We start from the raw sequence: 14944 nt of genomic DNA on the forward strand, positions 1-14944 counted from the left end.
GAAGAACAGCATTCAGAAACATGCATTTCCTATGACGAATAGGGGTTTACATTGCACAGGCCTGCAGTTGCACATAGAAACAGGGAAGAGACGCCATTTTTTCTGATTTTCCCCCACTCTAAACACTGCACGTATCCTGCAGGAGAACCCATTTCTTGTTCATTAGAGACAGGTTTAGATGTTAGAGCAAGAAGAGGGGTCCACCAAAGTCCCATGAGGCAGGAAGGAGCCAGGAAGCTATGTATTGACACCAAGACCAATCCTGCTCCAAAGGTAAGAAACTGGGGCTTTGCAGTGAGCTATGAAGAGGCAGGCACTGCTGGGATTTGAACCCAGGATCCCCTATTTACGAAACAGGTGCTTTAACCAACTAAGCCACAGTGCCCAGGGGAATAAGGGCTGCGCCCCCCTCCCCATCTCCCCCCAGTGAAGAGCACTTGTTCGCTTTGGGAATTAAGGCAGAAGTGTTTTGCGTGGGCTAAAGAAGATAGTGGTGGGGGCAGGCTGTCAGGGGAGGGGGCAAATGCTTCACAAAAATGACCAGAACCCGGGGCCTGGGCTTCACGTTTCTGTCTCCCAGCCCCAGGGAGCCAACACGACTCCATGAGCCCAACCTGGCAGCTGCACACCCGCTCCCAGCAGGTCCCAGCCGTCTCCTTTGTATCAGCGGTTCCCTCCGCACAGACCGCTGCCCAAGATGCACGTTCCTGATGTGGCAGAAATGCCACTGTCGGTGCCCCTCTCCAGAGATGTGTCTCAGCCAGCCTGAGAGGCTGGTGTTGAATCCTTCAGAGCGGGGAGCTCCCACCTGGTCTACATGACAAAAGCCTGGCGCCTGGGAGGCGATGCTCTGGTCACCTGGACAGGGGGGAAAAGACCCGGCCCTGCGCGGGCCCAGGTAGCCAGGGATGCGGGGGAGATTGGTCGGCTTGTGCCCAGTATTGGCAGCTTCGATTGGACCGGGCTGCTGAGGTCAGAGAGGTTATTTAAGGGCCCGGGCCAGGAAGAAGGCAGCCATTAGCCATGCGGTCATCCAGGTGAATCTGAGCCTGGCTCTCTCTTCATCACCGCATGCTCCAAGAGTGCCCTGCCTCCAGAGGAAACAACAACCACCTCTGGGTGATGTGTGTGAGTAAGATACTAGAGATCCGATTAGATATTTAGCTTCAGTAACTCAGATGCGTGTTTAAACGGCTACCTCAGCCACCCTGGTTTGCTCTATGGGACTCCTGTGATATTCCTGTAAGATTTCTATGATATTACTCTACCTTTTACCCTGTTTCCGTCCTACCCCTGTGATCAATACAGTTCTCCTTTGTGACCGGTGTGGGAGACTTATTGAGGGGTGGGTCTAAATTGTGCCGAGGAGGCCCCTTAGGTCTGTGGACTAAGGGAGACTTTCCTAATAAGCCCCTGACTTGGGAAGTGCCCCAAGTGCCTGTATTGGGTCTAGGACCCATTGGACGATCAGGCCTGTGTTCTCCAAGGTGCGCAGAGCCAGAAGTGAGTCCAGAGCCTTGGATGGTGGCAGCGGGACCCCAGGCTAGCGGGTGTGCTCCAGGGAAGGGGTCGGCCGGACGGGACGCACCCCAGGGAGGCACTCGGAGCCTGGACGGTGGTCGGGCGCAGGGAGGTGGGCGGCTCAACGCAGGAGCGCCCCCTACTGGCCCGCCACACGTGGTGGCAGTGGTGGGATCCGAATACCCTGCTGTATTGGAGGCATAATTTGGGAAAGGGAATAGAGTCACTGAAATCCCTTCAGCAAACAATTTCTAATTTGGCATCGGGTTGACTGGATAGGCTAGAGAGTCAGGATGGCGGATGAGTATGTCCGGATGACTGTGCCCGAACTGAAAGAACTGGCAAAAGAGAGAGGCCTTCACGTGAAGAAAGGGCTAAAGAAAGAAGAGCTGGTTAAACTCTTGTGCACCAGCGAGTCACAACAAGCATCAGCTTCACGCTCTACGACTCCTGAGTCTGACTCAGGACCACACTCCCGCTCATCAAGCCCGGAGGCTGCCAGGAGATCACCCTCCGAGAGCGAGCAACAGAGACTTCATGAGATAGAGCTGAAAAAGATGGAGCTGGAAGAGAGAAGATGGAGTGGGAAGAAAAGAAGGAACAACGACAGCTGAGAAGGCTGGAGCTGGAGGCCCAGCGCGAGAAGGAGCAGCTAGAGTGGAAAAGGCTGGAGCTCGAGGCCCAGCGTGAGAGGGAACAACTGGCGGCCCAGATGGAGGAAAAGAGGATGCAAATGGAGCTCGAGCAGAAAAAGCTCGATGCTCACCTCCATCTGCAGACTATCGGGGGAAACGCGAACCCTCCACAAGCATCCGGGGAACCCTCCAAACTGGACGTCTCCGCCTTCGCTCGCTACCGAGAAGGAGACGATCCTGCGGTGTTCCTAAGCAACTTCGAAAGACAAGCCCAGCGGTGCAAGGTGCCGGAGGAAAAGCTCATGATGTACCTGTCTGCGCTGGTAGAGGGTGACATGGCGGTGGTCCTGAACAGCCTGCCCTCAGACGCAGCTGATGTCTATAATGCCTTCAAAGCTGCTGTGTCAAAAACGGTTCAAGTTAGGACCGGATTATTTTCGGAAAAAATTCCGGAATACGCGCCCGCAACCCGAAAAGTCATTGACTGATTATGTGGTCATGTTGTACGACACATACTTTAAATGGCTAGCTGAAGCCAAGGTTGACAATTTGGATAAGGCAAGCCATGTCCTGGTGCTGGAACAATTCTATTTTTGGTGTCTGAGAGAGATCAAGACCCTGGTCAGGGACAGGGACCCCAAAGATGCTTACGAGGCCGCAGACATTGCAGACCGACTGTTGCTAAACCGTGAGCAGCCTCCCGACTCTGGGAAGGAGCAAAAAGAGTCCCAAAGAGGGGGGAAGGGAGGCCCAGTCAAAAAGGGGAAAGAGGGCCACCTCCTGCAGAGCGCACGGCGGCCCCAGATTCAGACAAACCATCCAATTCGGAAAAGAGGGGTGCTATAACTGCGGGGAGCAGGGCCACATCAAGCCCAACTGCCCAAAGCCGAGCACTAGACCCAGGCCCGTCAGGCGTGCAACAGCCGTGAGCAGTGAGGGGGAGGGCCGGAGCCACTCTGAGGAGAGTGTCTGTTGCTACAGGATCACAAACTCAGAGGAGGTGATGGCCCCCCACCGGACCATGATCACGGTGAAGGAGAGGACCCTTGTGGGGGAGCTGGACATGGGGGCCAGTGTGACACTGATTAGTTCCAACCTGGTCTCACCTGCAGACATAATCCCGGGGAAGACCCTCACTATTCACGGGGTGGGGTCCACACCCCTGAAGGTACCGGTAGTCTGTGCCCCCGTCGTGTGGAACGACTGTGCAACGTACCTGGAAATGGGGGTACTGGAAGGGGCTGCGGTCCCCATCCTGGTGGGACGGGATCTTATAGAGCAGGAAGCCCAGCTCCGGAGGTGGGAACAGATCCAAGAGCCAAAGCCCCGCACCATTCATGCGGTGACTCGCCTGCAGAGCAGGAAGGCTAAAGAGGGGAGGTTAGAAAATCCCCGGGAGACAGCCACACCATTGGCCACAGGGGAAGGGACCCCTGCAGACGGCGATCGCACCCTGGTCCCAGAGGGAACCGGTAACCCCGAGGGTGGGTTAAGTGACAGTCCCGGGGAGGTGTGTATTTCGTCAGTGGCAGAGGGAGGTGATGCTAGCAGGGAGGAGACCCAGGAAGTCCCTGTGGGTGAGTGTGCACTCCCTGCTGATTGCCTAGCTGGGCAAGAGGAGTTCAAGTGGGAGGTTCGGGAGGACCCCAGCTTGGAGGGACTCGGGCAGATGGCTCAGGAGCAAGACACTGAGTTCACTCCGGACAAGAGGGAACAGGTGGTCTGGGATAAGGGGCTTCTCTATCGGTTGTGGGTGCCAAAGAACCATGCCGAGACCAGGGAGCCCCAGCGCCAGCTCATAGTATCCCGGAAATACAGACAGCAATTGCTTGCCCTGGCTCATGATCTACCGTGTGCTGGTCACATGGGCAGGGAACGGACATGCCAGCAGTTGCAGGTGAACTTTTTTTGGCCCAGAATTGCCCAGAACGTGACGGACTATTGCAAATCTTGCGAGACGTGCCAGCGGACGGGCAAAAGCGGGGACAAGAGAAGGGCTCCCCTGCAGCCCCTCCCGATCATAGACCAACCCTTCCACAGGGTGGCCGTGGACATTGTGGGATCACTGAAGCATAGGACTCGTAGAGGAAAGAAATACATACTGACACTAGTGGATTACGCAACGTGGTACCCGGAGGCAGTTGCCTTGACCTCCATCGAGGCACCCGTGGTTGCTGACGCCCTCATCAAGGTGTTCTGCCAGCTGGGTTTTCCCTCCGAGATCCTGACGGACCGGGGTGGGAACTTCATGGCGGAGGTGATGGAGTGCCTGTGGGACTGCTGTGGGGTGCAACACCTTAAGACCACAGCCTACCACCCTAAGACAAATGGGCTGGTGGAAAGGTTCAACGGGACCTTGAAAGGGATGCTCAAGGCCTATGTGGACTCCAACCCCAATGACTGGGATGAGAAACTGCCGCAGTTGCTCTTTGCCTACCGGGAGGTGCCCCAGGAGTCCACTGGGTTCTCGCCCTTCAAGCTGATGTTTGGGAGGCGAGTGCGAGGTCCTCTCGATTTGGTGAGAGAGGAGTGGGAAGGGAAGATCGCTTCCACAACAGACTGCCATGGTGGAGTATGTGCTTGACTTCCGTCAGAAACTGACTGACATGATGAAGGTGGCACGGGACTCCCTGGGACAGGCCCAGGAGAAGCAAAGGTCCTGGTATGATGAGAAGGCCCGCTTACGTACCTTTGAGCGGGGTGAGAATGTGATGGTTTTCCTGCCACTAAAAACGGACAAGCTGCAAGCTGCTTGGGAAGGTCCCCATGCTGTCCTGGACAGACTGGATGATGTGACCTAGGTAGTGGGTATTAAGGGTAGGAAACCTAAGACAATTCACGTGAACATGCTTAAACCCTACTATGACAGAAAGGAGATGGTATTCTGGGTTCCCTCCGTTGAGGGAACTCCGGAGGACCCCGAGGAGCCGGTCATGTATGGAGACGGATGGCGAGGCAGGGATCGAGGAACTCCGCCTGCCGGACCATCTGCCCTCCCAGGACAAGGACCAGGTGCTCGCAGCGCTCGAGGACTTTGAGACTGTGTTCTCTAATAAACCAGGTAGAACGGACCTGGCGGTACACTCGATAGAGACGGGCAGCCATCGCCCTATATACTCCCGACATTACCCAGTCAACGAGAAGGTGAGGCAAGAAATAAAACGGGAGATCGCAGAGATGGAGGAGTTGGGGGTAATCCGGCCTTCAATGAGTCCCTGGGCCAGTCCGGTGGTACTCGTCCGGAAGCAGGATGGGACCATCCGGTTCTGTGTGGACTACCGGAAGCTGAATGCCATTCCCACCCCTGATGCGTACCCTATGCCCAGGATGGACACGTTGCTGGATCGCCTGGGCCCAGCCAAGGTGATCTCAACTCTTGATCTGTCCAAAGGATTTTGGCAGATGGCCCTGGACCCGGATGCCATAGCCAAGTCTGCCTTTACCACACCTATGGGGCTATATGAGTTCACAGTTTTACCTTTCGGGTTGCGCAACTTGCCTGCCTCTTTCCAGAGACTGATCAATTATCTGCTGCAAGGATGTGAGCAGTTTGCCATGGCTTACATCGATGACATCGCCATCTTCAGTCCGGATTTCGAGTCGCACCTGACTCACCTGACCACCGTGCTAGGTAAGATTAAGCAAGCGGGTCTTACGGTGAAAGCCAAGAAGTGGCAGTGGGCACTATTGGAGGTAGTGTACTTGGGTCATCGTGTGGGTGGAGGTCATATTGCTCCCTTGTGGGAGCCCAGGGCAGGGCACAGAACAAGCTCTAAGCATCCTATCAGCAATGGTACTAAGGGAGCTGGACCCCAGAGGTGAAAGCTCCCACCTGGACGGTACCTGCATAGAAATTTTGATGTGATTGGCCATCGGAAACCTGGCCCTTCTCTAGCCTGATGAAGGGATTAGACTCCTTTGTGAAGCAAATGGGGAGAAAACCCTCAGGGCAGATGGGAAACAATGACTAGGGGAATGTGCAGGATGACGTGCTAAACCAAACCCAAGCACCTTCTCTTCAGTGAAGCCCTTATGTGAGCCCAGGGAAGATTTCATCAGGATTTGCAGCACTGGCATAATAAATTATCCCATTTTTCATGACATGTTACAGATTACACACCTATTTAGTGGAGTCCTTTTCTAACACACTGATGTTTAAGTTTCATATTTAAAGTTCATGTTGTTCTGTCAGTTTTGAATGGTTGAGTAATCTAAAGGCTGTCATTGTCATTGAACGAGTCATGATGTTTCTTTTTGGAGAAGCCTTGAGAGTTTTAGCACGTCTCATGGACGCCTTTCTTGAAGCTCTCGCTCTTTGTTGAGTGATCAGTGGTGTCAGGAGCGTCAGGGCAGTTGGCGTGTTTGTCTGTGAAGAACTGCTGGAGATGATGTCTTTTAGCAGGGTTTCTCCAGCACTTGACATTGAACCCCTTCTTTGGTTGCTTCTTTTGCTGACAGCAGTTTGTGGCCGTGCGGACGGGCATGGTGGAGCATATCAAATGAGGATCCATCCAGCAGCCTTTTGTACTGCTCGTCCTCTCCTCCTCGTCTCGTGTCCTGCCTGAGACAGTTGAGGACAGGGTTCAGCAGCACTGCAGATTGTCAGGATCTGACCGGGCCACGATGTGAGCACTTCTGCTACGGCCGCTGTAGCTGTTGGTGTCCTGCACTGCGCTGGTTGTAGCTGTGCCAAGGGGGACTTTGCAATGCACTAGGATACAGTCAGTTAGGAGCCAGGGTTTTGAGCGGGGGTCTTGCACAATGGCTTCTATTTATTGCTTAGTGATTTATTCGTATGGAATACAGCATGCGAATAACAGAACAAGCTCTAAGCATCCTATCAGCAATGGTACTGAGGGGTAAGGCGAGAGTGACTGTATCAGGTATGATACCTATGGCGAGGCATCGTCAGCAGCCTAGTGCAGGTCTTCAGTGCAATCATTTCAAAGATAACTAGGACAGGACAGTCCTCGGTGATATGTGCAACAGTCTGGATTTCGCCACACTCACACTTGGGCGCTTTAATACAATTCCAGTAGCGAAGTAGGTAGTTGTCCACTCTGAACCTTGTTCAACATAGTCAAACTCTGCCTTAGTAAAAGAAAACCAGGAAGTTTAGACGTGAGGTCCATGATAATGTAGCCTCTTTATCTTGAAATTGAGGAGAAGGGGTATGAGACAGAAGAGACAGCCAAGGAGCATAAGTGTATCTGCAAGTACCTGTCATACGTTTCACGGTGTCATTCAGTTGCTTTGGGATGAGTAGATCATTTTCTGCACACTTGTTCAGGAAAAGAAATCCATGCAGCTCTGGACACAAGTGCTGTCCTTCAGGCCAGTCGGTCGCTGTTAGTGCCGTGCACCAGGGTGCGGATAGTCCAGGTTGCAGACCTCAGTACTTGACCTGGGCAGATTCAGGCAGGTGACATGACACAGGCTGTTCAAGGTGCCTTTTCTAGTGTCCCCTGCACACAGATGAGCAGAGCTGATCGAAATAGGCCTGCTCAGTCATAATTGCAGCTGCCTCATTGCACACCAGTCTCAGTTCAAAGTACAAATCATCATCATCCAGTCACTGGCTCCGTATGTGCAGGTCTGTGACTGGGGAAGGTCCGTGACCAGGGGCTTCTGGTAATCACGCATGTCTGCCCCATCACCATCCATTATCACCGTGGGAGTTGTATTGAATCAAGAGGCCTCTGCATGTCTTCTCATAAGATGGGGATGACACTGAGCTTCAGCAACCACACAGTACTTCACAGGAAGGAAACCTGAATCCCATGGCCAGAAAAACCAAAAGGACTGAAGATTTCTGTTGTGCTCAAACCTACTGCTGGCTCTGCCACCATCGTGAAATATTCTGCTTCAATTGCTTGCTCCACCATCAAGAACTTTTTTCTGTATTTTTGGAGCACTATTAGCCTGCCAAGCCTCCTCGCAACTTTGCCAACGTGTGTAACCCTAGCAGGACAAATTGATGAAAGAGACTTTAGTTGTAGGGGGAAGGGTTTTGTGACAGCCTCATGCCAGATGCAGTGGCTGATGGGCCACAGACAACTTCCACCCCTCTGGGTCACGCCAAGCCATGCCAAGCCATGCCATGCCACACCTTTGTTGTTTCCACTGGGTGAAACTTCACTTGCCTGGAGGTGATCAGTGGTTCCCTGAGGAACAGGAACAGGTGTGACAGCATGCTGATGACTTGTCTGGGGCTCCTCCTTCCCTGCAGCTCACCCCTTTCCACTCGGGTCTTGTAATTAGCCCTGGTGACATCTTGGTGTCATGAGGTTGTCTTTTCTTCTCTGTGAGGTGTCTGGTGAGAATTCAAACCACAAGGACTCTGCTTCTGCCTTTTATGTCCAAATCACAAATAAACAGGTCATGTACATTATATAGCTCATACTAGGCAACCAAGTAGGGCAGCGATGACTTTGCGCTGAGTGATCCCTTTCCTAGGCTTGGGTTGGCCTGGTGCAATGCAGGAGTGGCTCATACCATGCCCCTTGCTTCACTGTTCACATTTGTGTATCCTCCTTGCCTAATAGCTCAGGTGTACTTGCAGCCTGCCTGGCTCATGGCCACGTTCAAAGGACATGGCTCCTGATAGCCCTAAGAAGCCCTAAGGTCATGATGGCCCCTTGGTTGGAGTGTGCAGCCCAAGAGAAAGGGACAAAAGAAGAGTCTGTGAAAACCTCGAAGGAATGGGAAACCACTTACGTGCTCAGAGAGGCAAAAGCACCAACACTGGTATCCTGTGGGCCCATCCCGGATCAGGCAGGGGAGGATGGAGGGGACACCTGAGTGCCGGTGTCTATCATGGAGTGGTAGATGCATCACGAACAGAAACAAAAGAGGGGCATAGGGAGGGGAGGAGTTCAGCTGTTCATCTGGGGGCAAAACAGCACGGGACCATCCAGGGCAGGTGAAACCTGTGGGAGAAGGGCAGAGTCAGGGCACGCGCAGGGTGGGGTGCAGGCCAGGTGAGAAGAAACTAGTGTGAGTGGGATGGGGTTGGATCTCGGCCCCTCTGCTCACACCCAGGAACAACCACGGGGTAAAGGAGAGTCTCCCCAGCCGGGAGCAGTACGTGGTTCTCACACTTGGCTCAGTGGGGATTTCTGTCCCAGCAGGCCTGACCTAGGCCAGGAGCCCTGGCAACTCACCTGCTCAGTGCTCCCCACCTTCGCCTCCTCCCCTCTGCCGCTGTGTCAGCACTGGGGGTGGGAAGCAGAGACACTGGTCACCTTGCAGACACCCCAAACCCCCAAGCCCTACCACTTCCACCAGCCCATGCCTCGGCCTCCCCTCTCTCCACCACTGCCTCTGTCCCAGGAACTGGCACAGGGGTCCCAGCCCTCAACCGGTCTTGCTCCCAACCTGCAAGACCTTCCCAGGACCAGGAACATAGTCCTGGCTGTCTCTAGTGGGTTATGGAATAGAGAAAATCCCACACAATTTACTGATTCCTTTTGATGCACTAGCTGGGGGAGTAGTTACCTGATTGCACGATTTCACAATGATTACACACTTAATTTATACAACACAATTTTATTTTAAAACTCTTTGCTACGTATATAACACTGCTTAGCTTTAAGGAATACCACAAACATTAAGAACACAATAACTACATATATCAGAAACAATGCTCCGAATGCACTTCCTTCCCAAACAATGCTATAAGAATTAGTATTACAAAAACTACAATTACAACTAAAAGTTAAATTTGAATCAATACTATTATTTTCATAATATACTTACAATCCTAGAATTCTCAGAAGCCAAATACCAAAAAATGGTTTCATTCCTCAGTAGTACGATTTAATGGGTTGGCCTCAGTAGTTAGGTTCAATAGGCTCGCCTCAGCAATACAATTCAATAGGCTGGCCTCAGCAGTGATAGGACTAAGTGCCCTTCCTTCAGTCCCTTTCAGGTGCTCCGCGGCTTCGTGTTCATGGAGAGGTTGGTTCAGGTGATCAATCTGATCTGGCCTACACTTGCGATTCTTCCTTCGTTGTTCTGCAAGTAGAGTCACCTCCAAATTGGGACAGTAAGTTACAGTTTTTATTGAGTGAGCTGCGGTCTTGGGCCACTCCTACTCAAACCTGTCATTACTCCCAAATTTGGGCTCGGATCTTACTCAATAGATTCTTTTGCTTAGTAATTAGTTTCTTTTGTTGAGCATTTTAATTACTTTGGGGAACTTCCATACCACTGCAAATGACCTTTTCTTACCAATCTGGTCAAAAGGCCCTAGGGTTTGATCTCTCGGAACTCAGGATATTTGCTCTCTTTGTAAAAGACTTCTGAAGATAAAATTCAAATTAAGACTTTAAACAAAGTCAGGACCTTTAGCACGTAGTCCAAAAACAAAGACTTAGATAAGGAGATAAATCTTATCTTCTTCCTGAAACTGGCTAATGGGCAACCATTACAAACATTCAAACTATTTCATTCAATATGACACTGGCTCCAGCCCTCCCTCCACTCCTCACACAGATCCCACGCTCTCATGCTAGCACTAGGAAAAGCATCATACCTTTCCCCCTGTCGTGTCTATCTTAGACAATGATGCCCCTTGGTCTGGGTGCCTGCCTCCAACATCGTCCCCGGGCCAGCCTGGCACCCCACCTCAGCCAGGCAGAGGGCCCGGGCTGGGTGCAGGTGTCTCCATGGTGGGGGCCCTCTGCCTGGGTGCTGGCCTTTCTGGTACGGGGCAGGCTGGCCTGGGTCCCTGCGTCCAGCCCCTGGGAGGGGCATCTGCTCCTGATTGCACAAGGGTAACTGGTTAGAGATGGATGATGGACAGCATAGGATGCACTTTAATAAAGTTAAGTGCTAAGTGCTGCACCTAGGGAGAAAGAATCACCGTCACACTCACAAACTGGGAAATGACTTTCAAAGGAGCACAGCAGCAGAATGGGATTGTGGCAGGGCACAGTTTGTGCCTCCCACTTTAAGGGCTAGAAGCCAGCAGCCAGCAGGTGCCTAATTACAGCACCCATTTTTTGATTCAGGGCTGCCTATATAAGCAGGGCATTTTGCTGCTGGCAGGCCAGGCAACAGCATCGCCTGGCTGTGAAGCTTCATGGAGCACCCTGGAGGTACGGGAGGAGCTGTAGGGGATGGCTAGGAGGCTCCTGGTCCTGGGCATGACCAAAAACTGCACCCTGCTGGGAGTGGGTGGCCTGGTGGGGCTCCCAGTGGTGTGGGAGCCCCATGAAATGCCCATTACCACCCTGGTGAAAGGGAGGTCGAGGCACCTTAACCTGGGGGACACCACCGGAGGTAGGGGGTCCAGGCATGGCTGCGGCCACCTGAGCCCACCGGGGAGGGAAGCCCCGTGGGCCTGAGGGAAGGGTGTGGAGATGGGGAGTGCGAGTGAAGGGGGAGAAGACCCAGAGGGCTGAGGGCCCAGTACATTTATATACACATCGTGTTGTCCCGGAAGGGGCGAAAGTAAGCTTAGACCCGGTCGAGTACTTGGCTGGCCACTACTCCGGTGAGGGTTGCGGGAGAGGCCCCACAGATGGTACGTCTGCCACCCAAGGAATGGACTAGCTAAGCCTATGGCCTTGCTCCCTCCAGGAGGGAGCAGGGCAGCATAAGTTGGTGATGCATGAAAGAGACCCTGTGAGAGAGGGTGGAGTGTGTGAGGCCCGAGTGAGAGGCGGGAAGTGTGAATGTGCAGGTGACCGAGGCCTGACAGCACGGCCTAAGCTTGCTCCAGCGCTAGGCCGGCAGCACTGTAACATCTGGATGCCATCTGCAAGGAATGGGCTGTGGTGTAGGGAAGTTACGGAGCCACAGATGGTGCCCCCTGGCATCGGGGCTGTAAATGGGCAGTCTCCTGCCTAATTAAGATCATTAATTAATTAATAACAAGGTGTGGAAGGCGAGTCAGGTGGGGGAACCCAGCACAGCGGCTAGGCGGGGAGCCCTACCTTGCTGCAAGGATCTCAGAGTCATAGTCAACTCCAAGATGAACTTGAGCCGTCAGTGCGACAAAGTGAGAAGTAAAGCTAACCGCACTCTGTCATGCATTAGCAGGTGCATCCCAAACGGGTCTAGGGAGGTGATACTTCCCCTTATGCAGCATTGGTAAGGGCGTAGCCGGAGAACTGCATCCAGTTTTGGGTGCCCACTTCAAGAGGGACGTGGATAACCTTGAGAGGGTCCAGAGGAGGGCCACTTGTGTGGTTAGGGGCCTGCAGCTAAGGTGCTATGAAGAGAGATTGAGGGACCTGGATGTCTTCAGCCTCTGCAAGGGAAGATGGAGAGGTGACCTGTGGCCGTCTACAAATTCATCACGGGTGAGGTGGACAGCAAGAAATAGGAGCTAGCCTATTGACCAGGGTGCCCCTTGGGATAACTAGAAACAAGCTCCACCAACTGACAGAGCAGATTTAGATTAGACATCAGGAAGAAATTCTTTACGGTAAGGGTAAGTAGGCATCCCCCCAGCACCTTCGGTCTTCATACCGCCAGGAGGCAATCCGCTCCCAAGATGTGGCCCCCACATAGCATGAGGACAGGATGCAGAGGCCCAGGGATGATGTGGGACTGACACAGGAGGGAACTGAACTGCTTGATTCAGGGCACTGGCACCCTGAGGGATGGGCATCAGGGGTCATCCTGACCTGTCTGGAGGCAGAAGGGGCCCTGATCAGCACCCAGGTCCCATCCCGCTCTGATCCCAGGCTCACAAACAAACAGTAAAAAAGCACCATACCGTTCCCCGTGTCCTCGTTGATTTGGACGGAGGCGAGTCTTGGTTTGCATGCTTGCCTCCATGATGGGCAGGGGTTCAGTCTCGCACCCCACTTCAGCCCGGCAGAGGGGCCCAGTCTGGGTATTGGTGTGTTCATGCCCAGGGCCCTCTGCCTGGGTGCTGGCTTCTGCAGTGAGGGGCAGCTTGGTTTGGGTCCCCTTGTCCTCATGGGACCCTACCTCCTTTTCCTGGCGGGGGCTAATGCTCCTGGTTGCACAAAAAGGAGCTGGTCAGAAATGGGTCCTGGACTGAATCCATCCCCACCAGCACCGGAGAAGGAAGGACTCCCCTACCTGCAAACAGCACCACTTGCAACACCACATAGCCTGGCCCAGAGCCCACCAGCTACCCAGGAAAGCCCCGCACTTCACCCTGCCCTCCCTGTCCCCCACTTACCTCCTCCAGGGTGGCCAGCACTCCTCCGCCATCCCCTCCATATCCATGGGAGTCTGGTGCAAATGAAAAAGTAACATGGCAGTGAAGAGAAAATCCAGCCCGTGGGCCCAGAGCTGGCACGTGGTGGAGTATGTGGGGAGGCTGGGGGGCAGTAACCCAGGGAGCAGGGGAGGTCAGTGCAGCACAGACCTGTCACCCCACCGGTCCCACTGTGCCATCCACACAGCTCACATGGTGCCCAGCGCTGCACACACAAGCCCTCCCCCCAGGGCAACCCCCTGTCCCCTCCACTGCGGGGCTGGCACAGCAGGGGCCAGCCTTGCCCTGTGCACACACGGGCACACGCACACTCCCCCTCCCCCTGGGCAGGGGCATGCAGAAGGACTCACCTCCGTGGGGCTGTCGTCCTGTTCGCAGCCCTGCTCCCTCTGCACCCTGAGGGCCAGCACCAGGAAGAGGTTCTGGCTCCTCAGTGCCTCCACTTGGGCCTGCACGAGAATCGCCCCAGCCCGTCAGAGCCTGCCCATGCCTGCGCCCAGCGTATCGGGCCCCGCACCCACCAGTGTTACCTCCCTGCGCACCCATCAGGTCCCTCCTCTCCCCGCACGCCATGTGTCGGGACTCTGCTCCCAGCTTCAGCAGCCTCTGGGATGTCCCCCAGCCTGGCTAAGCTTGGCCTCAGCCTCTTCCCTCCCCTGGCCCAAACAGGCATCTGGAGGGTGGAAGAAAGTGCTGTGGGGCTGGAGGGGCTGGATCAGCTCGGCCCCTGGGAATGGAGACCGAGGAGGGAGAGGGGGTGCCCCCATGCAGAGACCTTGCCCCCTCCCCATGGAAACGCACAAGTCCCCCAGCTCAGGCGACCCAAACTCACCGGGTGCAGGCTCCCTCCGCTCCCGGCCTGCCCCCAGGGGAGGTAAATCCGCAGCGCCCTTAATGGTGGGGAGCCTGTCTGCTGCCCGCCTGCCTGCGCCCAGGGTGGCATCTGGTGCTGAGGGGAGACGAGGGCTGAGCATGAGTCTGGGGGGACTGAGCACCGCTGTGAGGACGGGGGTCCCAGAGCCCATGTGGCCCCACCCTGCAAGGGAGCAGAGGGCAGCAGGGCCATTGCCAGGGGCAAGACTCGGGCAGGGGCAGGGCCAGGACCGGGGCAGAGTGAGGAGCCCGTGGGGGCCAGTCCTGCTCCCCCTCCCCAGGACCTTGCTGGTGCAGAGCAGGGGGCACAGCTGGGGGCACAGAGCCGGGTCTGTCCAGGTTGGACCTGGCACAGCGGGGCTTGGCCTGCCAGGCAAACCCTGCCGGGCCTGAAGCCTCCCATGCCGCCCACCCCCATTGGTGCCGTGGGGGCCGTGCCCAGCCCTCACCCGGGGTGCTGGAGCGCAGGCGCAGCGGTGGCAGCTTCTCGCGCTGCAGCATCTGCACCAAACACAGGCCTGAGCTGCAGGAGGGCGAGAGGAGCCGGGCTGGCGAGAGCAGGGACGAGGCCCGGGGCCGCGTCCTGGGCCTGGCACAGCCTGAGCCCCTGCCCCAGCACGGCACCGTGAGTCCTGTGAACGGGCACTCACCGCTCCCGCAGGCGCGCGCTCCCGCCGCTCGGGTGGGGAACGACAGGAAACTAACTACTGAC

At 55.0% G+C, this 14944-nt stretch overlaps 1 non-coding gene across 1 annotated transcript; it reads right to left on the reverse strand.

Moving 5' to 3' along the window:
• Window positions 1-311: 311 nt before the first annotated feature.
• Window positions 312-385, reverse strand: TRNAT-CGU (transfer RNA threonine (anticodon CGU)). The gene has a single exon. It is a non-coding gene; the product is annotated as a tRNA-Thr (tRNA).
• Window positions 386-14944: the final 14559 nt, after the last annotated feature.

This window comes from Alligator mississippiensis, chromosome 11 (genome assembly GCF_030867095.1).
Source record: "Alligator mississippiensis isolate rAllMis1 chromosome 11, rAllMis1, whole genome shotgun sequence".
In the NCBI taxonomy this organism is placed as follows: Eukaryota; Metazoa; Chordata; order Crocodylia; family Alligatoridae; genus Alligator; species Alligator mississippiensis.